The sequence below is a fragment of the Mycteria americana genome, chromosome 15 (genome assembly GCF_035582795.1).
Source record: "Mycteria americana isolate JAX WOST 10 ecotype Jacksonville Zoo and Gardens chromosome 15, USCA_MyAme_1.0, whole genome shotgun sequence".
Lineage (NCBI taxonomy): Eukaryota > Metazoa > Chordata > Aves > Ciconiiformes > Ciconiidae > Mycteria > Mycteria americana.
The window spans coordinates 1115067-1140020 of record NC_134379.1 but is presented as its reverse complement, the minus strand read 5'-3'; the positions used below and the strand labels follow the sequence as shown (position 1 = coordinate 1140020).

Sequence of the window (24954 nt, the reverse complement as noted above, 5' to 3'; positions counted from 1 at the left end):
TGAAAATGGAAAATCCAGAAAAGAAGAATAATAAAAATAATTTTAAAAAATCCAACTCTACCAGTTAGATGATGTGAATCTTACTTCTATAAAGGTCCATTCTGGCAAGATCCCAACGATATTGCAAGGAGAGCCAGTCGCAGGCAGTACAAAACAGAAACCTGAAATGCCAGCTGCTAACTCCTTCCCGTACGGACACAGGGCAAGTTATCTTGGAGCAAAAACTGACTGTAATTCATTTTGCCAAGGGTGGAAATCTGCTGTGAGGAAATAGAGAAGCACTCAATAATGATGCTCAGGACCAAAAAAAATCTCTCTTGAATGTCCCACCAACGGCAACGAACGAGCCGGTGACAAAATCACATATAAAAACAATCTAGACAAAGTTCTTTTAACATATAAATTAGGGTTTGTTTTGGAAATTAAGATAAACATTAGAAAACAACTTTGAAATTAAAAACACCAGACCTGATTCTCACCAGCCCTCATAACTAAAAAAACCCCCATTAACTTAAAATTGTAGTAACTGCTTTTAAGTCTATGATGCACAACTAGAATAAATGAAATGAGGATCAGGTCCATTTTCCTGATGGTATGTACTTCCGTGCATTTACTTCCTACTGTAAAATTAACAGCTTGATTTTTCAACACTTCTTCAACCTAAAATACAAAACCATTTAATTATCCAATTGACATTACACGAAACCATTTCATTACAAGCTCTTTATCTCAAAGAACAACATCCTTTAAAAGCAGCGCTCATAAAAGGGACTCCAAGCCAGGGCAGGAGACCTGCCGCTGCAAAGTCACCTTTCAGACTTCATTGCGGTGATACGCTGGGTTTCCGCACGGCCTCTGCGACAGCCGGCTTGGTGGCCTTCCATTTGCTCTGCTGTGAATGGCCGCTGATGGCAGTTCAGCGCTCCTCATGCTCCAGGAGAGACTGAGCATCAAACACATCTCTCGCCGCCACTCGGAGCAGATCAATCGCATCTCTGCTTAGCCAGATGTGCACGCTATAGTCGTAACACCAAAGTGAGCTGAGTTTGGCTGCACTTGACAGTCGCTGAGACAGAACGAGAGGAGGCCTCACAATATCAATACATTAAAGAGGAGAAGAAAAGTATTTGAAGAAAAAATATTTGAAGCAATTTTATTTAAAAGGATGACCGATTTGTTTTACAATTATTTTGAAGTACTTATTTAAAATAATTAGATTGCTCTGAACCAATACTGTAATTTTAACACAGGTATAATCACTGTAAATGACATTAAGAGCTTGTCTACAGGCAAATTGCATTGCTGTGATTATAATGGGATTGTTAAAGCTCAGCAAATCCCCAAGTCCAGATATAGTTGACACAGCAGAAAAGGAAGGGAAAGAAGTTATGCCAGAAAACCTAAAACATCTTGGGCTTACACTGACATAGCTATTTCGGTCAAAAGAACTCCTAACTAACCAGAACAATTGCACTTGAGACAGCAGCAAGGTACACATCAGCTCTGAAACACGAAACTGCAGTGGAAGCAATGCTGACATTTTGCTACGTTTAAGCTTGAAAGAGAATCTGAGCAAGTGCCGTTAACGTTGCCTTTTAACGGTGTTCTTCTGCAGGTTGCACAGCAACTTGGGAAGAGGAGATGTGAACATGCCGAAGTCCAAGGGGGCGGCTTTGCAGCGTTGTGGCTACCGACCTCCTCCAGCCGGAGCTCCCAAGGGCGTCAGTGCTACGCAAAATGGCAGCTGGCCTGCAGGGGCCTGTAGCGGTGATTCTCCAGACGTGCTGAAGACTTTTTAATAACAGCTTATGAAACCAATAGAGATATTTCTCTCACCTTGGAAAGAAAAGTTACAGTAACTTCTAGTCTGACAAGCCCGTATCTGTATTTGTTCCCCTCTAACTCCCAAAGAAAGTGAAAAATAAAAAGCCCACAGCGAAAGGTACACACGAACCGGTCAAGAAGAAAAGAAATTACAGCACACAAACAGTTCCTAGAATCAAAATCCCTTAACCAGGCGTCTGTTTGCCCCGTTAGAGGAATGTGAGCATGCTCCACTCAGCCCTCCTCGCTGACCCTCAAGTCACGCAGGGCATCCTTGGGCACGATGAAAGATGTGCAAGCCTGAGGATCAGCAGGGGTGCTAGAAAAGCCGTGGCAAGTTTCAGATCAGAAGGCTGACGCCACGGGAAACACTCCATTCTGCAAACATTTCCCCCAGGTCAGAGGAAACAGATTTTAAAATAATTTCAGAGAAAGCCTTTACAAAAAGTCCTGGCCACTGAAGTTCATGGCAAAATTCGCGCTAACTTTACTCACTCACTCAAAGTGAGTTCAAATCAGTAACTGCCTGCACCAGCTCCTGTCTCAAAAGCTGAAAACGAGAAATGAGAAGAACGACTGACCTAAATATTCAGAAATTACTTAGTGACTGTTAGTGAATCTATTTTTGAGTGGTTAACTACAGACTTCTCAAAGAAACTTGATCACCAGAGATAAAACTTTAACAAGACAGCACCTTTTAATGTATTTCAGTTAGAGGCATATAGAACTACTAATCACTTCAGTGAAAAATTGGGTCAGAGTTATCCCCATCTTCCCCAAAGTGCTGTAAAACTAGATTTAAGTGTATATATATTTAAATTAATGTATAATTATATATTTATATATAATTTTGTATTCTACTTAGCAGAGAAGGCAAAGTACAGTAAGTGCTGAAACCATTGTGGATGGAATTCACTAAAGGACAACAGTAAAAACACCAACCACGGGGCATTTTTTGCTAAGTCCACTTTCAGCCCTGTTCTCAATAGATAAAAAATCTATATCAATTAGTGAGTCAAAAAACCCCTCTGCAATTCTTTTCCTAATGCACTAGGCAGAGACAGGGATATTTTGTACCTGTTAATTAACAGATATAAGATGCAATATGGATGTAAACAAACACATTTAGATGTTATTTATGGTTGCACAGATCTGTAAATAAGAAAATAGGGATAAGTAAAGGTGTATTATTTTCCACCAATATTTCCAAACTGCTTCATTGTATTTCTACCATATGTTCCTATGTAAAGTCTTAAATTAAGAAAATTTAAGCACAGCATGCCTTTAGTGGACAACATCCTCAGTAAGTGTAACTCAGCAGGCAGTAAATCACAGCTATTTGGGCTAGCTGGTAATGTAGCCCTAGATTTGCTGTAAGCATTATCTGTGCTTTCATATTTCTTAAGAAGCAGCCTGTTAAGGTTCCATTTTCAAATGTTTTTCATCAATAATGCCTAAAGGTGGCATGCTCACTAAACAATCTTGCTGGATAAGACATAAAAGACATATTAGATTACCCAGTCCGTGTCTCCAAATGCAACAAAAATAAATGCAAAATGCTTTGGGGTTTGTTGCTTGCAGCATGCAACAGCTTTTCCATTATGCTTTGCCTGATCCTTTGCCAGATTTCTTCAGAAAAACTGAGTTCTAGGACAAACTGAAAGATCTTGTCTGGAGGTCACACTGTGGGAGCTGGGAAGCAGCAGGCTGGTATTCCACTCCTGACTTGCTCTGACGCCTTACTGGGCCCTTCCTGCCTTGTTCTATCCAACTATCAATACGGACATTTAAGCTTCCTTCTCATGTAACTCTTACAGATAACGAACAACGATATCAGTGTTATTACATTGATTAACTAACGTTAATGCTATAAGTAAATCCAGGACCCCCCAAATGGAGCGGGACTTCTAGTGTCATGTGACACAGCCGAAGAGTTTAAATTCCTAAATCATATCATCGTTCAAATACAAATTACAGGACCTGAAGTAACTTCATACTACAATCCCAATTTTAAATGCTTCAATAGGGATTGCTCCTGCTTCCCAACTTCTCAGCTGCAGGAGGGGGACTCCCTGGTTCTTACAGCCTGCATTCTATTAGCCCTTCCAACAGCGGGGTCCGTTACAGTGGCCCACCCCAAATACCACAACTATAATAGGTTTTTTCCACCCAAACTTGTCATATTTTTGCCAAAGTCAATCTCTTCCTCATAACTCAGAATCACCTGGAGGGATTTCCTCCTGTCCTTCCTTGCTCCACAGACGTTTACTTCTTATCCTTCCACAAATCTGAGCTGCACTTCCTTCCCTATTTATCTCCCTCATTCCCTGCTTACCCTGTCAGCGGCTGTGCTCCTACACACCTCCATCTTTTGCTTTTTTCTCTCTGTACTGTACTCTCTGCCTGTCTTCCCGGAGCATGACTTTACAACTGACACCAATCATGCAACTGAGGGCAGATCTGAGCGGAGCCAACAGGAACCTTGGAGGACACGGAGTGCTGACGAGGAACAGTCACACGCTCAGGGCTTTGGACTGCAAGGTCCTCACGACAAGACTGTGTCTCTGCATCTGTGTAGATGAAGTGCATATGTACCTCCATAAGTTACACATATATGGGTAAAGAGGCTGCTTATTCCCAGGTGTGCTGGGAGGAAACATTTACTACTATTTCCCAGGTAAGTACTATTAAAATTATGAGGATCACTGCCATTTCAGGAGTGATGCAGAAATCCGTTGATGCTAAGAAAGTATTCTGAAGCTAAGGAGAGCTATGTAGGCACTAATATTATAAATAAGTTTCCTAATTCCTAGTCCGAATATGTTAGTAATAGCACAACAAATAGCTAGGCTAGAAGAACATTGTGAAGCAAAATCAACTAGATGAGTTTCATTTTCTTCTGGTGAGGATTTACTCTTTACAGTTCTACTACACGAGTCCATGGCTTTGAGCTATCAGGTCCTCAGGGCAAGGTTTAAATTAAGTCCTCTTTTGCCTTTTTTTTTTTTTTTCTTTTTTTGAATCAGGAAACTATTTAATTCATTTCAGGCTTTGTAATCTTCTCCAACCTACTGTTAAAAAATAACAAACAAACAAAAGAATACCCAAAGCTAAATGTTGACTCTAAACCCCCTTTTCCAGCCTCCTTTTTAATCAGCCTTGTGGCATATTGGAAAATAGATCATTTAGTTCCACTTCATTATTATGGGGGTAAAAAAAATCTTACAGTCAGGCTTAAAGCACCTAAATACCTAAAGCCACATTCTAATCTGTAAAGCACATGGGTGTAAAACAGGCAGGCAATTTTTCATTTCCTTGGGGCAGCATTGTTTATGGTGACTGGCAGGGGCTTTCTGTATTTCATCAGGCCCTTTATGAGCACACTGCCAGGCACGTATAGCCGCACTCACCGCATTAGTGATCAGATTATGTGCAATGGAACGTCCGTCCTGGCAGAGAATGGATATGTGGCTGTCAACGGGGGGACTGGTGCAAGAACTTTGAAAAGCCTGGCTACACCCTTAGAAATATATAGGGCTTAATATGTCAAACATACACTGAAATTAGCGTGAATTTAGCAGTGCTGCCAGGGAAACCACCTGCAATCAAAGCGAATAGTTAGTTTTACCCTTAAAAAGTCTTGCAAAATACCCCCTAGAGCCTGTCCAGGAGATAGGTGCCTGCCTGCAGTCAGGATTTCTAACCACCAGAGAAGAGAGGCTCAGGAGAGGTTCTTCTAACCTGGAGAAGATTCTCATCTTCTTGTGGTAAAAAACCCCCACGAAATTCTGTGGTGTCACAGACATTTAGGAACAGGATTGTATGATTCCCTGCGACAGCAGCTGACTGGACTCAATTACAGACCGTCCATTCCAATTGTATGTTCCTTCAGCAGATTTTGAACTGGCATCTGAGAATGTGAGATTGTTGATTAAAAAGCCCCAAATTACACTAATGACAAAGTGATAATATCTTTGAACTCATTTTGGTTTGTCTCTTTCACATGTTGTTCATCAACATTCTAATATCAAAATAAACAAATGTAAATACTGCCTGATGATGCTGGTAAAAAACATCAATAGAGATCGAAGAATTACTTAAAATGGAAAAAAAATTCTCTGGGGGAAGACCTATCTGGGACTTTTTGTTTTGAAATATGAAAAGCTGGCCATTCCTTTCTCTGTCTTTTCTTTTTTCTCTGGCTGGGCACTGCCTTCATCCATGCATACTACTACATTAATCAACGGCCCTTAGGAAGCTGACATGAAAACACCTTTCTTCTGGTCCAAAATGATGGAGGCATTCTAAAAGAAGTTACATTAAAATATAAGAAAAAGGCAGAAACTCCTCCTTTCTTTATATTTGACAAAGATAGCGAAACATTTCTGGACCTAGCCAGAAGCAAAAACTTGTTATTTTAAGTTGTTTTTCAAAATAAATCCATTTCAGGGACCAGAATTGCTCTGCTTGTGCATTGTGTACTGGCCAGGCATTATGGATATCCGTAGGTTTGCTGGAGTAGCTGTGTAAACATGTACTAGTAAAAGGCAGAACTGATGCATACCACGGGGCTCGGTGTATTTGGTGACGGAGGCGAGCAGCGTCGGTTCGGTAATTATCATGCCCTCTATTGGGAGTCTGTGTCCTGCCACTGATAATCAAAAACTTGACCTAACAAAGCCTTTCCTCTCTCCAAGTTCCCTTGCACTGAAAGAACATCTCCCTCCTTCTTGCGTACTGCCGAAGGGCCGGTCAGCCGGGGAGGGGGGAGAGATGAATAGCGGGGTGCTCTGGAGGCGAGCAGGGTGTCCGGGTATTTGATCTTTGCGGGCAGTGTCTGTGAAAAGCTGCGTGCAGTTTGCAAGCCACAAGTTGTTATCACCTGATGCAGACACTGTGCGGTACACGGTACAGTACAGAGACCGTCTGGGAGTAGGTTGACTGCAGAGCAGCAACACAAGGAGAGGCTTATTTAAAAATACAGACACGTAAGCAAGACAGAAACCCCACCTCCATGTGAATGTCTGAGAGGGATCAAATGGGTAGAAATGCCACAGATAGACACACTCCTCCCAGCATAATTGTTACTATCACAGCTGTGGTGGAGAGAGGGGGAGGAGAGCGGATGATGCAAGGAGCTTGGCATCATGCTTAGCAATCGCTAGACTGCACCCTTTCGTAAGAGGCGAGGAAGCGCTGGAATCCACCGGAGACAGCCCAGCTCTGCGCGCAGTCAGCGGGCGTGCAGAGCTGGGACTGCAGAGCCAGCAGTGACATCTGCATCCGCATCTGCTGCGCAACCCTCCGGACGCGCTCAGCCTTCCCACCCTACCCGCACAAAGTTTATCCAACAGCTATGCGATTTACTCCAACAACACACGTTCTTAGTCACTTATTTTCAGAGCTCATTACAAAGAGCAATTAAATGGTCATAACGTCCCTAGCCTTAACTCTGTTTAGTAGATAAAGTGGATAATTAAGCATTGTTAGCTCCATTTTGCATCTATGGAAACTGTTGAGAGAGGCTAACACGAGGTCACAGGGCTACTCTGAGTCAACTCGGGATTATAATACATCAGTTACTAAATCCTTCATCAAAAAATGCCAGGATATTTCGTTGATTTTAAGGAGTTATGGATCAAAACCGCTATTCCTGTCTTATCACTGAGAAATCCTATACAGAGAAGTATTACAGGATTTAACCGAATCAAGTATTTGAGAACTTGAAATAAGCACTGATATTTTTGTATTTCATCTGTCAGGTGAGATAACCACCATCTCTTTTCAAACAATCTCTGTTTGATGTAGCTAATTGTTCTTATATGCATATCCTTGTACTAATATATACCGAAGCAGTCAGATGCGACAAATCTGATACCTGGCCTGTGGAACTGAGTTTTAAATGTTATTCTTTGTAGCTGCCTAGGTAGAACCACAAAACTCTGACACTCATTCTCCGTCGGAGTTTTTCATTTGTGTTAACTGCAGTGACAGCTCTGAGGGGTTGGACAAGCCTCTCCCCTGAGAGCACCTTCCCCGAGTTGACCGTGAGTCGCTGGGGACTGTAGTTCCAACCGCTGTATCCTTCGGGCTATATATAGCTCTATGCCTATGAACTATTATCTCACTTTTGGCCAGTCGGCTTGCTTCATTCAAAAGTGTTTATCTTGCCCTAACTGCCAGCCTAAAGGTGGAATGCTATTTTCAGACTATGAGAGAGGCCTAAAGGGAGCTGAATTTTTAAATGCTCCCCTTTCCCCGATTTTTTTAATACCTCAGTACTTAGGCAAGATACTACAAATTGAAGACCTCTATTCACAATATGTGTATAAAGCTGACAAATTTTCTCTACTTACATGTCTCAACCTGATTCCTAGGGAGCGGAAAAGACTTCAAACGTTTTTAATTTTTGGCTTTGCTCCTATGGCAGACCAGTAAGGCTCAATAAAAGACCACGTGCACTTCATGTAGGGACCTCCAGGCAGTCACCAATGTGGACAACAACTATCCCAACAAACATAGGATCATTTGAACTTCCAGCTTCACTGGGCCACCCCATCTCCCAATCCTGATTGTCTTCCAAAGCCTTCTTAGGAAATGCATGATTATACCCACCTAATCACAACAAATATTGAATTTCATCCTTCCATTTAAACCTATAGAAAATTTGTGACAGATTTAAAGGGCGGGAAAAGCAGACCCCCTAAGTAATGTGTATGTAATAAAAAGCATCTTACAAAATCCACTGAAGTGAAAAGGCATTTAAAGGACTATTGCCTTTATTAAATGTTGAAACAGTATGAAAAACAGAGTTCAAGAACTGCCCCTATATCTAAAATTCTTGATGAGGACTGAGTGGAGGATCATTTCTTGCCAAGTAATTCAGATATAATCAGGTGAGATCCACCTATGCCATGATACCCAGTACCAGACATGGGCTAACATTCCCTAAATTGGGTTAATACTCAAACGCAGTTCACAAGGTAAATGGCTTGGGCAGTTCCTTTCTAGTATGGGCAGACTCACCACTTATAGTGTGCCGCACTGGAGACATCCAAAAGATTTAGACAGCTTTATTGCTTAAAAAAACCCCAAACCAACCAACCAAACAAAACAACTCAAAGCAAAGACTCAAAAAAATCAAGCTTTCTAGAAAATTAAAGGCAGCTGGACCTGACATAGGGACTGGACTGGTGGTACAGCGACGCTCCCTCTCCCCGTCTCATAGCTGCCTTTCCACTTGGCTCCGAACCAGTGTCATTGTTAATTGGATGCTGAGTGATGGATCTGGCCACCTGGCACTCTGTCTGGCTCCGAGCTGATGATCAACTCACTTGGCAGGCTAAGTGGGGAACTGGCCACCTGGCTAATACAAGGGCTACAGAATCTCTGACGAGCTGATTGCCAACCTGCTAAGACATTTTTTTATCATGGATACTGACAGTAACGTCTCCCTTTAGCTCTATTCATCTTTCTCATCACAACTTGCATGCTCAAAAAGAAACACCCAGCTCATGACCCCCTCCTCTCTTTACCTTCCTCTGTCTGCTACAACGGATAAAGACAGACTCCGGCCTTAATTGCTACGTGAGAATAAAATGAGCTTCTCGCCTTCTCCTCCAATTTCTTTAAATTATTCCAAGTTCCCTACCCCCACTCCATCCTGTCTTGCTTCTCACCATCATTCTCAACACTCCAGATTAAAATTTGTATTAGCTGATGAGTTTCACAACAATTTTTGAATGGTGTAGTTTCTTGCATATTTTTTAATTAGCAAAAATACTGATAAAAATTAAGAATAACATCAAAACAAAGAACTGGACGAGAATAATATGAAATCAGATTCATGCCTGAAGGCTAGATTCTCCACTTGCCTTGCACCCTGTTTTATTATTAGCACTTGCAAAGCCTTAGTGAGAAAGGCCACAATTTTGATTTGATTTTTTTACATTCATTTTGCATATATGTAAATTACTCCACAAGGAGCGAGGCAATGGAAAATGAAGAATGAAGTGCACAAAAATAAATCATTAAAGAATTCTAGAGTACTGTCAGCATCACACAGTGAAACATCCTAAGTTATGCTATGAAAATTAATTTTATTACTTCAAGATCTTAAAGAAAAAAGTATTACAAGTGCTGAAATTTTCTACTCAATTTCAAATGTACTATGATGAGGTTCCACAGTGTTTTTAAGCTGGTCTTGGGATACAGCAAGTAGCTAATGCCAAGCTCTTACATCCATTAAAAATGATCTGACAATAGTGTACTTTGTTAATTGCAATCATTGTACAAAAATTAGATCACTGATTGGAATAGGGCTATATTCACTCCCGGTGTGACTTCGTTAATATAAACCAAAGATTCGTTTGCACCTTAAAGGGCCTGCTTCGGTTGACTTTAATGGGGGGCTTTCCATAAGCTTAAAGAACTGGATCAGGCTACGAAGAGGTAAGGTGGCCCAGGGGCTGATCTTCCAAATTCTTAAACAGCCATAGTTTAACTGAAGTTAATAGAAACATTTTGGTTTATCCAAGTGGAGATTATGGAACTTGTTTTTCTCTTTTCATTGTATGTATGCTACAAGTGCTGGAGGGAAGTGTACTGTAGTTCAGACATCCCAGTTTAAACCAATATAGCTTGGCACTGGTGCTGAGAGAAGCAGCCACGTGCTTCTCCATCCGCTCATTTCCGCACTGATGCGGCCCTTTTATTTGTCCCAGCCAAACTTTTCATGTAGCCACATGATGAAACACATCATGAAACTGATCCAGGTAAGAACTAGGGTCATTTTTCACTCTTGGTTATGTTTCTCTTTGATTGTTCTCCCATCCGTTCATCACACAAGGGAGGGAACAGCATGGGGACAGAAAGAGGAGGCTGGGAGCTGCAGAAGGGGGGATCACTTCTTTTAGCTGCAAGCGCTGTCGTAGAGCGGTTAACATTTACTGTGAAACCACAGGATAAATAGCTCACCCCTAATAACTGCAGCACCAAGGAAGTGTTCATAGGATTCGTTTAGCAGCAAAAAGATGTTATGAGCTGAAAATATGCACTGAAAAATGGCAAAGTGATATTATATTGAAGTAGCAGATGTGGTTAATCCTGAAGAAGTCTCTTTATACGAAATGATTCTGTTCAGTTTTCTGAATCTGCATGGTAAGTTCAGCTCAAGCTTTTAGCAATATTATAGGCATGAAAGTTCATATCTATACTGTATTATTTACACACACACAGTGTCTATGTCTAATAATATAGCAATAGACACATATATTTGCATTAATAAGTTATTAGAAGTTTACACTTTGTGGTCCAAGATAAAAATATTAGAAAGGAAAGGAAGGAAGGTGGTCAGGCAAATTCTCTAGTGATCTGTCACTTTGTCTCCCTTTTATTCCCTTCCTACATGCTGTTTCAGAGTGTTAGTGCCCTGAGCAACACAACAATAGCTGAGACAAAGTGTTCATGTTTTAATTCACTTCCAAAATTCAGTTTGGGGAAGCTGTCTGTCAGAAACAGTCATTTAGACAAAGCGCTGGTACCTTTTTAGAAGCACAACAGCTATGTGCTTCTATGTCTCTGGCCTTTCCTGGAATTAGCCTACTTATCTTTTGTAGCCTTTTTTTTTTTTTCCCCCTTTTTTTTTTCTTTCCAATTTTCATAATAGCCCTGTAATTATAGGAAGAGTATCTCTCTACAGTCTAAAGGTGGAATAAAGTATTTTAGATATTCATTAAGACAGGAATGAATGTTAAACTAATCAAGTTGCTGTCTTCACATTATTTTTAACTGTTTTTCAGCTGGACAACTGATTTTCCTGCATCCATGCTGGAGAAGGTTTCAGGAAACTCTTGCTGCTTTTTAGGGAGCCCTTATCAGCAGGAGCACCCTCTTTGACTGCCTTTGAGCAGCATTTACTCTCCTTTACCTGGTGAGCCTCTACCAATAGAATTACTGCCAATCTTCGTAAGAATTTATAGGTGAGTCAGGAACCCACACGCCAAACCACAAACATCACCAGCCACTGAAAGAATGTCCCTGTCCTTCAGAAGCCTCCTCCTGCAGAGCAGCATCACTCCCCTTTGCAATCACCACGCCAGGTGCCTCCCAGGTCACACCGGTGCTCTCCTGGAAAGCGAGGACAAAAAGGCATTGCAGTGCATTTGGCCCTTCGTGTACCTGCTGACTTGTCTGCATTTCCATCATCTTCCATGTAGTATTGGTACCTGCTCCTGGTACAGTGTCTCGTCACTACGGGACTACGGAGCCCTCACTGCTCACAGTTTACATCAGAGAGGCTCCTGCTTGCTTATTTGACCCCATGTCTCCATTCTGGCTTTACAGCCACATGTAAGTTCCCTTTGCTCCCCTTTATGTCTCGCAGCTCACATAAACACTGGACTACTAATATTAAAAAAACCAAAAAATCCAGTGATTTTAGCTGACTTTGTTTCAGCTGCCTAAATGTCAGGCTACAAGAGGCTCTCGTGCTCTCTGACTGTGTCAGAGCTTGAACTACCAAATTATTAGGTAACAGCTTATTGGCACAGAGCTCCTTCCAATGCGTTCAGCTGGCTCAGCTCTTTCTGATCTGAGAGTGCTTTCCACTTTCCTGACTGGCAATGCATCCCATCAGCAAGGACCCACATTATTTTTTAATCTTCAACTGGTAAAGGGCTGCTGAACAAGTACGATTGTCATTTCCAAGCGTGACATTTAGCACTGCTGGAGTTTATTTTGCCCCTCTTAGGGGTCAGTGGAATACTTGTTGCTGTTTGCTAACAGGCTTTGAAGACTTCCAGCTGTGGACAAGGATGATGGAAATTGTGGGGCAAGAGATTTATTACAAAACCTCAGTATTTGGCGTTATCTTAGTAAAGTATGTGTCACTCTTTCTGTTATTTAGCTGTCACTGCTAATATTGATCCAAATTGGAGCTGAGTGCTGCCGAGCCCCTGCAACTTGCAAAAGCCAGTGAGTTGTTCTCAGTACCTTGCCAGTGCCCCCATTGCCCTTCTTTAGTGCTCACGGCAAACACAGCAGTCATTTCTTGGTTCTGATACTCACTGCGGTGACTGATTAGTAGCCTGTAAGCAACTAAATTTTAGTTCCATGTAAAAGGTTGTTTTTCTTTAACTGGTCTGGCAGTCCAAGCATAGCTCTGTGCACTCTAATACATACAGTATCGTAAGTAATGACAGATAATGCTATCAAGGTCTTTTCCTAGAACATAGGGATTAACTCACCTCATTAAAATGTACACATTCTGCATAGCATAATGCAGTACTACTTCAGGACAGCTATTTAAGCCAGCCAAAAGATACTATGTTCTGTGAGAACTAGGATGATCCCTAGCTGTCCTCTTACTTCCCTGTATTCAGATTTTTATAATCTTTTTAGATTAGTACATAGATACTGTAGCACTGAGCACTTTAAAAAACCTAAAATAGACTACATTAGCTTAAATTTCTAGGTAGTAAAGAAACTCGAGAGGAGAGAAACATAATTAACTTGGAGCATGGAAGAATTCCCTTGTGGGAAAAACACCCTGAACTAAAAAAGGCAGTCTGTACGAAGTACCTAACAGTGAACATACAGAATCTGGCAGGTTACGTACTCTGAAGACTGATGTCTCAAGTTGAAGGTGGAAAGTTTTTGTTTTCTTTTCCCATGAACATTTGTTCTTAGACATTTAAACTTACTTGATTTCTTTGGATATTAAAATGTAATCATCACAATTTTCAGTGCTTGTTTTTTGTCTTTCAAGAAAATGAAAATAAAAGCTGTGCTGCTGGAATTGCCTATAGGTATTTCTCTACATTCAAAGAATGCTTCTGAAAGCTATGCTAGCACGTGGAGCCCAGTTCTGCTCACGTTACAATGAAAGGTGAAAGTAGCCTGAGCGTCAGTAGATGGAGAGTAGGAGATGGAGAAATCAGAAGTCCGTACAAGAAGATCAGGCCCTCCAAAAACCAAACCACTTTTCACAAATGATTCAGTTTTGTCCTCATAACTTACTTTTTCTTTTCAACTTACTAAAGTAACTCTTAGCAGTTTCTGGGCTGCTTAATTTCTTTCTGCTTCTGCGACAGCCTCTGTGACAAATGGCAATTGCATATATATTTGCTTCAGAATCAAGCTCTTAGACTGGTATTTATCAGCTGTGTAAATGCCTGCTCCTACAGATGTGTAGGTGGCTACAGAAAGGTGAATTTTACAGAACTGACTGTTGATCTACTACAGATGAAAATTTTCAAGTCCAGACTCCCATACTAGTTATTACTCTCTTACCATAATTCAAGTTATTTTTAACAGCCTTACCTAACTTAATTATTCTGGCATAATATGTCAATCAGTTGCCCCCCCCCCCCCCCCCCCACCATTTGGGTTTTTTTAAAATTACGGTTACAATGCCAACTTACAAGAAGACACAAGATATTTCTTTCAGCTGTGTTACATACTAAGTCCTACGAAATCAGAGTCCTAGGTAATATTGGTATGGGAAGGAACAACTTTGCAAACCCGAACTTCTTATTTATGCAATTCTCAGTCTCTTGCTGGCTGGTCAGGATCTTTGGCTGGTTTACATCCTTCTGAACAAATCCTTAAAAGAGGCAAATTGTTTGTTTGTTTGTTTGTTTTTGAAAAATTCCAGAGTAGCTCTGTAAATACAATGTTTCGGAAGACTACTACAGATTAGATGTGTTACACTTTATATCAATACATCTTCTGCTCTATCAGTATGTCAGAAATCTTAGGAGATACTTTGTATTGTCTTGTACCATAAACTGACAAAAATGTTCTAATCTAGTATATCCTTCACAGAGCCTGCTTAATAATGAAAAAGCTGCCATATGACATAAAGAAGTGAATACAGATAACACAATGAAGCCTGAAAACGGGGACAGAGAAAACTCTCCAGGCCAAATGGAAATCTACTGGGATTCTGTAAATGAACCAGAGAGGAGATCATTCCCATTTTTTTAAGAATTAGTAAATCAGTCTCAATTAGAAATTCTTCTCAATTCCAAATAAGAATTGTCATTATTTATGAACACAATTTTTAACCAAGGATGTCACTATGCATTAAAATGGTAACAAACTGAACCTCACAGCTGTAATTTTTATAATTCCAGTCTCACATCTTGTTCACAGTTAAACTGGTATACCATTACTGGACAAGTCAGAAGGAGTACTGATGTAAAATATAGGGTAAACACTCTGAAAATCATGTCCTGTCATCTGCTGAGACCACTCTGTCCCATGGCTCTTTCAGTTGTATAGTAATTTATTGAATTATGAAACTATTCAATAAAACATTCTATTACCTAACTATGATCTTATTTTAGTGCAGCTCTAACTGAAACCAATGGAAGTTTTGCCTGCAAAATGTTATGTCATGGTTGGATGCTAATTTTTTACCTTCAGGTAAAGTTCTACTCCCTTTTTTCATAGAGAGCTCTTAAAACCATAGCACTCAGCTTTTGTCAATTTTTCAGGTAACACACATTAATTTAATGAAATTTGCTTAGAGTTTTCCTATTTGGAATGAAAACAGAAAATACAGTAGAGAGTCAGGGACAATTCATCCTTTCCAAAGCATTTTTAATTAAGTGCACTTTCTAACCTGGCCAAAAAATGTCAGATCCTGAAATGTATCTTTTTCTAATGATATATATAAACATAATAAGGTCACTGAGGGCACTAAATTATGGTTAGAATAAATAATGGAAGTATACCACAGGTCTGAGAAAGCACTTCAGCCAGGAGAGTGTGAACGCACGTTAACTTTCTGCTATAAACGTTACAGACCAGCTAGATGATGAATTCTATCACAGTCACCTACAGCTTTAACACTGGTTTTGAAAGAGATTTTTTCCAATATTTGTTAATATTATTTTTGTGGCGACATTTATTGAAGCATAAATATAAACAAACTCCATAAACACAAAATAACACTGCCGACATTTTAAATATTTTAAGAAGTATTCAAAAGAGGTTAAGTGATTTGCCCAAAAGAAGAGGAGTTATTGAGAGAACAAAGCACAGGACAACATCACAGTATATCAGTGTTAATAATTTGTAACTTTTCCAAAAATGAACCGATGTTCCTTCTTTTTACCATCTTCCTCACTATTCAGAATTACAGTTTCAGCTAGAAGGGATTAACTAAAGAAATATATGTAGTCATGTATTACAGAATGAATCATTTTACTGCTTCTGTCATTCACAGTTTTCAATGCTGAACTTCCACATGGGTAGCAGTGTAGTACCCCAAGAGTAACAGCAAGCACTCCACCCCACTCTTTCTGTGTATTTGCTGTCTGATAAAAGTTTTAGATCTCAGATTTGTAATTCCATTTACAATTCTCAGTACATTTACTAGAAAATACCTACTATGACAGGCAATGTCTCTAAGTGGTTTCTTCATAACCCATTTTAGACAGCATAATATTAATTATAGCTGTTCTCCAGAGGAAAAACAGTGGTAAAAAAAGCAAGCTAAGGTTACTGTTTCCTTACGAGATATGCTACGAGGAACAGCCAAATTCCACTGAAGTATTTCATTACTAGCTAGCTTAATACTGAATCATAGCACAACTAACGAGTATAATTGCATTCAGAAAGTTTCATTTTAAGAATGTGTCAAACATATAATTTGATTAGGGTGTGTGAGTATCTGTGCATGGGTTGTTCACGGTACATTCTTACGTATGTGAATCATAAGGCATTATGAGCCACCTACCTCCTGGTAGTAGGGAAGCTGCAATATTCCTTCCTATTAGAAAGAAACCCGGACCATCTTTTTAAAAGTTGACAGCAGTCTCAGCACACATCTATTTTAACTCCTAGGCCTTCTAATTAGACCGATAACACTCATGGTGTTACTGACAAACAATAGTTACAAATTTTCTAAACTAAAAGAGAATTTGAATTTTCTGGTAATAATAAATATCCTAACATTTAAAAAATGAAGCATCAGTATGGCATTTACAATTCTGAATAGCTCTATTTTTTGTAAAATATTGCTGAGTTTAAAGGGGGAATAGATTGTCAGTTTACTAAAGTTTGGAACAGGTTTATTAGTTAAATAGATTGTACGTTAGGAAAAGAGCATTACTTTTGGCTGTAAGAGGTAGGTATTTCTGTTCAGAATTATATTTTTGTTTAGAAGACATGTAAGATTAAAAATCATCTTTCAAGTAGCTACTGACCAGGCTTACTGCATACCTTAGCCTGTATGTTATAAATCTCCTCTGCTAGCTCGTTAATAACGTCAGCTGCAAAGTCCCTCATCCTTCTGGAGAAGCAGCAACTCAGTCTTCAAGCCAGCTCAGCTTACTGTTGCACCTGACTAGAACAGTAAGATGTTATGTCAACAAGACGTGCAATGGTTACAAAGTCAGTCACTGTTGATAAATTTCCCTTAGAACAGCCACAGGCTACAGTTCCTATATAGCTTTTTCCATTTCCCCCATCTATAACAGAAATGACATTATGAATATCATCTTTCTCTAATTTTCATGGGTCAATTAAATAAAGATACTTGTACCATTAAAATTGTGTTTGGAATGCTGCAGCGTCCTTGGGGCAGAGGCCGTATTTCCCTCCTGTTTTACAATATCTTGAGCAACAGATTTCTGCTGTAAAAGCAGAACTTGAAAGAGCTTCTGACGATTCTGCAATAACAAACTAATACGTATGGCTGAAAATGATTCAGAGGAAAGAAACTCTTAACTTAGAAGTAAATTCCAGATTTCTATGTGTTATATATAAACAATAAAATTACAAAAGCATGAAAAATAACACGAGGACGTCTTTTAATATTAGGTTGAGTGCAATGAAACTACCCCTTGCCATATGATGACTATATAAAATGCAAACAATGTCATTTAGCACTGCTGGCAGTGCTTTATTATTTCAAGTGAAAAGGAATATAGTGAAAGGAATTTAGAAGGGGGTGGATAGTGTCAGCAGTAACAACATACATGATTACGCGTTACTATAATTAGCAATGGAATTTAAAGAATTAAAAAAGTAACATATTTGCTTTGTTTTTACCTATGCTTTTGACTCAGCAGCAATTCCGTTGATATACTTAGCAGAAAAGTTTCTCTCACTCTTTTTTTAAAATATAAACCCATTAGAAGGAGAAATGCTGTGACCAAAGGCAAACACTTCAATATAAAAAGGGCCCTAAAAACCCTCCAGAAGGCAGTTTAATCCAAATCTGGGATAATTATGGATTAGGAATACATTGATGTTAGTTTGTGCTCCCCTCTTTTAATACTACTACCTCATGCTAATGTGCTTTGGAGTATTTTCCCCAACCCTCATACTGACCAACTCTTATGCTATAGTTGCCTTTTTTACTTTGATACACAAATTTGTGAAGCAACCTTACATCGCTACTTCTCACAATCTGTATACTTAGCTTCTTTTATTTCATTCTGAAGTGTGATTTCTAAAGGTTATAGGTGTGAATGAAAAAGTGATGCTGAGGGACAACAAAGGCTTGCACTTAGAGCACGTCAAACTGCTTAACTGCAGTTGCAATATGCTTAGAAACATATGTGTAAGATTGATGAATGATTTATCTGATCTAAAATATCTGCATGTGCATTTGCAGCAGCTTTCTATGCAAATCAGGTACTTATGCACACAAATTATTCTAGTTAGCTACAGGAGTCTACGATGACCTAATCTGCATGTTCAGCTGTAGTACACCTCTAAATTAGCATGAAAACTGTGTGCATCTTTTGCATGCAAAAGTGCATGAGATTGAAAGGCGGATCTTTTATCATCCCTGCATTGCTTTACTATACATTTAATTGGAATGTACATGTTACTGGCATTCACTTTAACTCATAAGAACATTTTGAAGATATAAGGAATAATTTGCTGAAAATATTAAATAAAAGTTTTAAAAATAAGTATATTCATCCTTTGAATAAGTGTAATTCTCATCTAAATTTTAAAAAAATTGGGACCAGAAAACATCTTCTTGTATGGCAATAAATACCTGCAATTAATACTCTTATGTTAAAAACTTTGTCAAGGTTCTTATATGCAATATTCGTTTTCACAGCATCACAAAAAATGACACTTCTAATATCTCACTGTATGCAGACAGAGGAGGTTGAATGTGAGGCACAGCAGACACTGTGCCTCACTAAAATGCAAAATAGCCAGCAGATAAATTGTGACTTAACAAGTGAGCCAGGCTTACAGCTGTCAGATAAAGCTGTACTTCAAAGGTGAACAATAAAGTTTATATAAGGTCTTCTGTCAGGGTACAGCCAGTAAAAACAAAACTGAATGCAACTTGTACCTGGACTTTCACCCTTCGGTTCTAGGAAAAGTAGTTGCTGGACTAACATCTGAGTTTAAAGAAGGAACCATGTGAAAATAATATCCATAGAAATATAGACTATTAAATCAAGGTATAGAAAGACAACATTGCCACTCTTAGTAGCATAAACTATATATACCCTATGCATGGTGACCAGTTGAGAAGCAAAATGGAATAAACACAGGCAGGTGAACTTCTAGTAGTACAAATGGAAGGCTTGCCGAAAATTTCATCACTTCACTTTCTTTATAATAAATTTGAAAAGGGGTTCACCTCAGTAAAAAATTCTACTGTGAAGGGCGAAGACTTTGCACAAGGCCAAGGTTCTCAATACTGAAACACATTAGAGACCGGATTTGTTTATCTGCTCTTCTTTTTAATGCTATTAAGAAGGTCGGGTAGAGAGGGCTAGAGTTACAGATTGCTCTCTTCCTTATGTTGATAATATAGAGGAAAGGCCACAGGAGTACTGGAAGTAGGATTTCTAAAATCCAAATATCCATTAAAAAGGAATCTGAATGCTTTTGTGCTATGCTTTACATTGGGAACACAACATTTTCCCACACATAGGTATTTTCTCTCTGTTTTGGTTGCAAAACCAGTAATTTTTTCAATATCTTTAAGTTAAACCTCAAGAGATGTTAAAATTCAAAAATATGCAATGGCAGAAACTTTGGCATGTGCTTCCATCTATAAAAACAATAAAGTGGATAATTTTGCAGTTTTAGAGGCAAGTCTTGCTTGAGCCACAGAGAAGTCACTATTTACGAGTGAACAAAGAGATGAGAAAATTCTCACTTCTTGTGATTTATTCCAATGACAGGGTTAACGACATAGGTAGACATGCCCATTGACTCATTAAATTGAACGGCAAGACACAGCTAGAAGTTAATTTTCCTTTGGTATGTGCTTAGGCACCTAGTTACGACAGTATTTGTGTCACTAGAATTTATTCCCGACCTAAAACTGAGTCAATCTTTCTGTTCAAATCTGTGGAGGCATTTTTGTACAACTTTTTATCTTTCAAAGCTCTGTAGTTGTAACAGCTCGTATCTTTTGTAGGTCAGGCACCAAGATGGACTTGCCACATGTAAATTAGTTGATTACAGTGGTACAGTCGCTACGGATGTTTTGCTACACAAATATGTAGACACGTAGAATATTAATGACAACTTTCATTCATAGGCAACATATGAATGATCAATGAATGAGGTTTTCAGTGTTTAGCAAGAAAACTTTTAGCAAGGTTTGATGTAACGTATTGAAATATGTAATCTCCTGTGTAGCAGATATAGCTGTGTGTGCCACCCCATATGGAAATAATACACAGAAGAAGCCTGGCTCACTCTGAAGTGTGGCTGTGCAAGCTGTAAATATTTAGGAATATCCTGAAGAAAAATTTGAAATTGGAATCCGAAGGAGCGATGCGATTTGGATCTGCACGTCCCCGCTGAGGCAGAGGGTATGTGTTTTCTATTATCAAGGTACGCTGTGGCAATCAAAGAAACTATCAAGAAAAATGGGCTCTGAAACTCCTCATAGTTCAGCTGTGCTGGGAGCTGGGATTTTTTTTCCATCCCAGTATCAAGCAATGATACTACAAGGAAGGCCAGCTGTGAAAGGAGAATAAAATACCTGTGTCATAAAAGTGTTGGGAAAAGTCATTAATCTCTGTGAAGTGGATTTAATTTCTTGGGTAGGTGCTAATTATCACTTGAGTATGCACCCCAAAATACTTGATATATTAGAATTTTGGGAACGCAAAGCAGTTTTGCCTGCTTTGCAACAAACTGAAATAAAGCAAAAGTAATTTTGGCATACTATTTTCAAGTCTTATCCTAAATTTCAGTCCCTGTTTCTGCAGATACCCTGCTCACTGGTTGCAGTTAACATAGTGGGCACTGCTAGAGAACTACAGACTGGCCAGCCTGATCCCGGCTCCTGGGAAGGTTACGGAGCAGACCCTCCGGTAGGCCACGTTCAGGCACAAGAAACAACAAGATGACTGGGAGCAGCCAGCACTGATTGACCAAGGGCGGGCTGTGCTTAACATGCCTAACCAGCCCGATATTCTGCAGTGCGATGACCGGCTCTATGGACAAAGGGAGAGCTGTCGATGTTGTTTAATTTGACTTCAGCAAGGCTTTTGACATGGTCTCCCAGTATCATTATAGCCAAACTGGTGAGATATGGACTAGACAGGTAGACTGTACGGGTGGAGGAAAAATGGCTGAACCATTGGGCTCAAAGGCTTGCGACCAGCAGTTCAAAGTCCAGGGGGCTTCAGGATGTAAGCTACATGCACAGCAATGACACTGAGAACACGCTTACGGGTAATTAACCTGAACGTGAAAAGGGCTCATATCCTTTACTGACGGTAGGAGTGGAAGACTAAGCTACTGCCAGGCCTGTCCATTTATAATCAGCACATTAAAAAACAAACGAGCCAATGACTGTATGCCTCTTAAGAGATAAGAAAATTTACTTAACACATTTAAAAATTAAAAGTATGTTCATTGCCAGAGAACAATTTAAGAGGCTAAATTGACCAATGGCTAATACCCCCTAAGATTTAGAATGTGGGGAGCAGTAATCTTCAGTTGGACGCATAATTTTTCTGTATACCTGAGTGGCACGAAGGATCATGCAGATTTGCAAATTTGATCCACTCTGTTTCTCATGTTGACAAGCCTACGAAATACCACTGACATGTGCCTCACGTGGGAACCGGGACTGTTCTCTCTGCCATGGAAGGAAAGTGCTATTGCCAGTGGTCAGCACAGAAATTTAGAAATACTGGGTGGAAAAAACCCAGTCCTCTTTTTGGAAAGTATCTGACACTTCCTTGAAATGTTGGTACGGGATACTGGCACACGCTGCTCCGTTTGATTGTTTTTCATTAAGAAAAGGATCAGATCCACACTGCATTGCCTCCTCACTGGAAATCTGGCCTACTGACTTATCCAACTGTTTATCTCATCACCAGTTGTATTAATCAGTATATTGAACCTGAATGACTTCATACTTTTAGTCCATTTTGAATGTCACCAGTGTATTTGGGGATGTCTGCGATATCATCATCTCTGGGTATAAATGATAAGAAAGGATTTTCAAGGCTTAAATGGATCTAAAAGTTGTAATCTAGTCAATTACAAAAATAAGTTAAATACAGATTTGTACTCAAAATTTGTCCTGGATGCACTTGCAGTTTTGCGTTGTGTAGTGGGTTTAAATAGCCCTCTCTTGTCTACTGCTATATAAAACAACAACATAAACAAAAGAGAAAGTGACTGACCGTAAGCCATAGCACAACAGTGAAGCTGACAGAAAGCACTGTCAAGTGCCCTTAGTACATAAAGAGAGATTCATTACATAAATTTTAGATATTAGTAATCTCAGTTGCTATTTGCAATAGAAACAGATAAAACTACACAGCTTTTGATTATGAAATTTTCAGTGTCCCTTGAAGTTTCTTCACGTTTTTGCTATACAGATAATTTTACATGTGGAATTACTTATTTCCTCAAATCAGCATTTCAGAAAACTTTACGGCCGATGTTAAATATTGTATTATGCTGTTACGCCTGCCAACATCAGAGGTGACTTTGGTCACCAGTCTTTGATAGTGACACATGTAACTGTTTCCTGTAACAGCAGGGCTCTTTCTGTTTTGCATCTGGATTTACTGCGATTAAGCAGTTGCACTGGTTGGGTCTGCTGCCAGCTCATCTCTGGCATTTACCAAACAGAGTATTTTGCAAAGCACCTGGGCAAGGACTGCTGTCACCGATACTCAAACCGCTGAAGACCATAAGGACTGCAAAATCAAAAACTGAGGGGAGAATTTGGCTTCTGATGTACACAGGTGCTTGACTATGTTTGTCAAATGGCAACTGAGGGAGGCGGCAGCCCATTTCTCCAGGACTCTGTACTCTCTTCTGTCAGTCACTTCTTGTGAGCGTGTGGATTAAATTATCAGTGGATTAAATTATCAGACCACTGATAATGGTATATTATCAGTTACAAATGGTAAATTATCAGTTTACCATTAGGAACACTGATATATTAAACCAAGGATAGTTTGAGATTTAACTAAGCGGGGTTTGTAGAAGATTATGAAAACACTCTATTCCAAGCGTAAAGTATGATTTTTTTCACACTGATACTCTGAATGTGCACTAGCAAGATGCACAGGGACACGCCAAGTTCCTGGATCTCCAGTCATACAGAGGTAACGGTCACAAATGATATGCATGCTTCTTTCAAATCTGGTAACACTAGGTCTGTGGGACAAGGTTACTCACTAAAAATAGTGCTGTCTCAGGAGCAGATTCCACACAAGCCAGAACAGGCCATAGCAGTGTATCTGTGCAGCGAGACCAAATACAACAGCCCACAGAAAGGAGCAGTGTAACTCTGCTTTAAGACTTTTCTTGGCAGTTGCACCAGTTTGGTTAGAAGCAAGCCAGCATCAGCTCCTTCACGGCCGTCCAGAGCAGAAAGCTGTGCTGCACTGCATCGCAGGGCCCCGACTCACTCTTCTCTCCATCTCTTCACACAGCACCGATGCAGATTATTGTGCGTTTCACGTCGTGCGAGCGCTAGTGACATGGACAGCCTGAGGAGCATTCTCCAAGCTACACTGTACAGATAAATGGAAATGATACACATTTACTCTGCCTTTTCTTTCTCCCTAGCCCCTCCAGTAGCATTAGTCTCTTCACTGATATTTGCAGCTTTGTTTTGCCATTCACAGTCATCACTAACGCAGCTTCACCGCTAATTAAAACACCGATGAGAGGAGCGGCAGTGCCAGTGATGGAGGGCGCGCGTGCGACAGGACAGCAGGCTGCCACAGCAGCCGGAGCAAAGCGGCTCGGGCTCCTGGAAGAGGCACGTACAAGGAGCTACAACGCCTGGGGCCAGCAGGGAGCCAGCGGGGGGCCGAGGGGAGCAAGGGAGGCGGCGGGGCCGGTGCCGGTAGGCCTGGGGCCCGGCGCGGTGGCAGGCCGCCCCGCAGGCCGCGCCGGGGCGCGCGAGGGGCAGGCCGGGAGGCGGGCGGCGCGGGGCACGCCGGGACACGCGCCCTGCGCCTCAGCCGCCCAAGATGGTGGCCGGCGGCTGTCCCCGCCCCCGCCGCGCACATGCGCAGTGGCGCGGCGGGCCGCGCCGCTCCCTCCCTCCCTCCTGGCGGCCGGGGCGCCACTGACAGACCGCGGAGCGGAGCGAGCGGCGAGAGCCGGCGAGAGCCTCCGGGAACCCCCGGACCCCCCTCCTCCGCGCCCCGCCCCGTCGCACCGGTGAATGGGAGAGGCGGGCGGCGCCGGCCCCACAGAGCAGAGCGAAGCGGCGGCGCTGGCGGCGGCTCGGGTAAGGCCGGGGCCGCGCCTCCCCTCCCTGCCTGCCCCCCCCTCCCCCGGCCGCCGTCGCCCCCCGCGGGAGGCTGTCCCGGCCGGCGGCGGGGCCCGGCGGGCCGTGCGGCCGGCGCGGCTGGGCTCGGCTCTCCTCTCCTCTCTCTTCCCCCTCCTCTCCCCTCCGGCTCCCCGCCCTCCGCTCCCTCTCCTGCCCCCTCCCTCTTTCTCTCCAGCTCGCTCTCAAAATGGCGGCCGCGCCCGTTGGTGAGGAGGGAGCCGGGGAGGAGGCGGGGGAGGCAGGGCGACGGGGCGGGAGGGAGGGAGGCGAGGCGGGGGACGGTCCCCGCGGCCCGGCGCGGCGGGGTGGGGTGGGGGCCGCCGGGCGCGGTTCCCTCCCCTCTCCGCTGGCCCTTGCCGGGCTTC

General features: G+C 41.3%; 1 protein-coding gene and 1 long non-coding RNA gene across 5 annotated transcripts in view; one reads left to right on the top strand and one right to left on the bottom strand.

Annotated features, from left to right (window-relative positions):
• Positions 1 to 24299, bottom strand: LOC142417568 (uncharacterized). Of its 2 annotated transcripts, none has more exons than XR_012778056.1 (3): positions 23482 to 24299; positions 17056 to 17179; positions 1 to 260 (listed from the first exon to the last, which is right to left on the bottom strand). It is a non-coding gene; the product is annotated as an uncharacterized LOC142417568 (long non-coding RNA). The 2 variants fall into 2 exon arrangements; XR_012778055.1 differs by lacking the exon at positions 1 to 260 and adding an exon at positions 9956 to 10879.
• Positions 24300 to 24334: 35 nt separating this feature from the next.
• Positions 24335 to 24954, top strand: part of PAFAH1B1 (platelet activating factor acetylhydrolase 1b regulatory subunit 1) — a 38667-nt gene continuing 38047 nt past the window's right edge. For 2 of the 3 annotated variants that reach the window (XM_075518443.1, XM_075518446.1), the window contains exon 1: positions 24335 to 24547. The gene's annotated coding sequence lies outside the window, so the exon portion shown is untranslated. Of the gene's footprint in view, positions 24548 to 24646; positions 24796 to 24954 lie in introns of those variants that run through there. The other variant, XM_075518444.1, reaches the window with a different exon arrangement.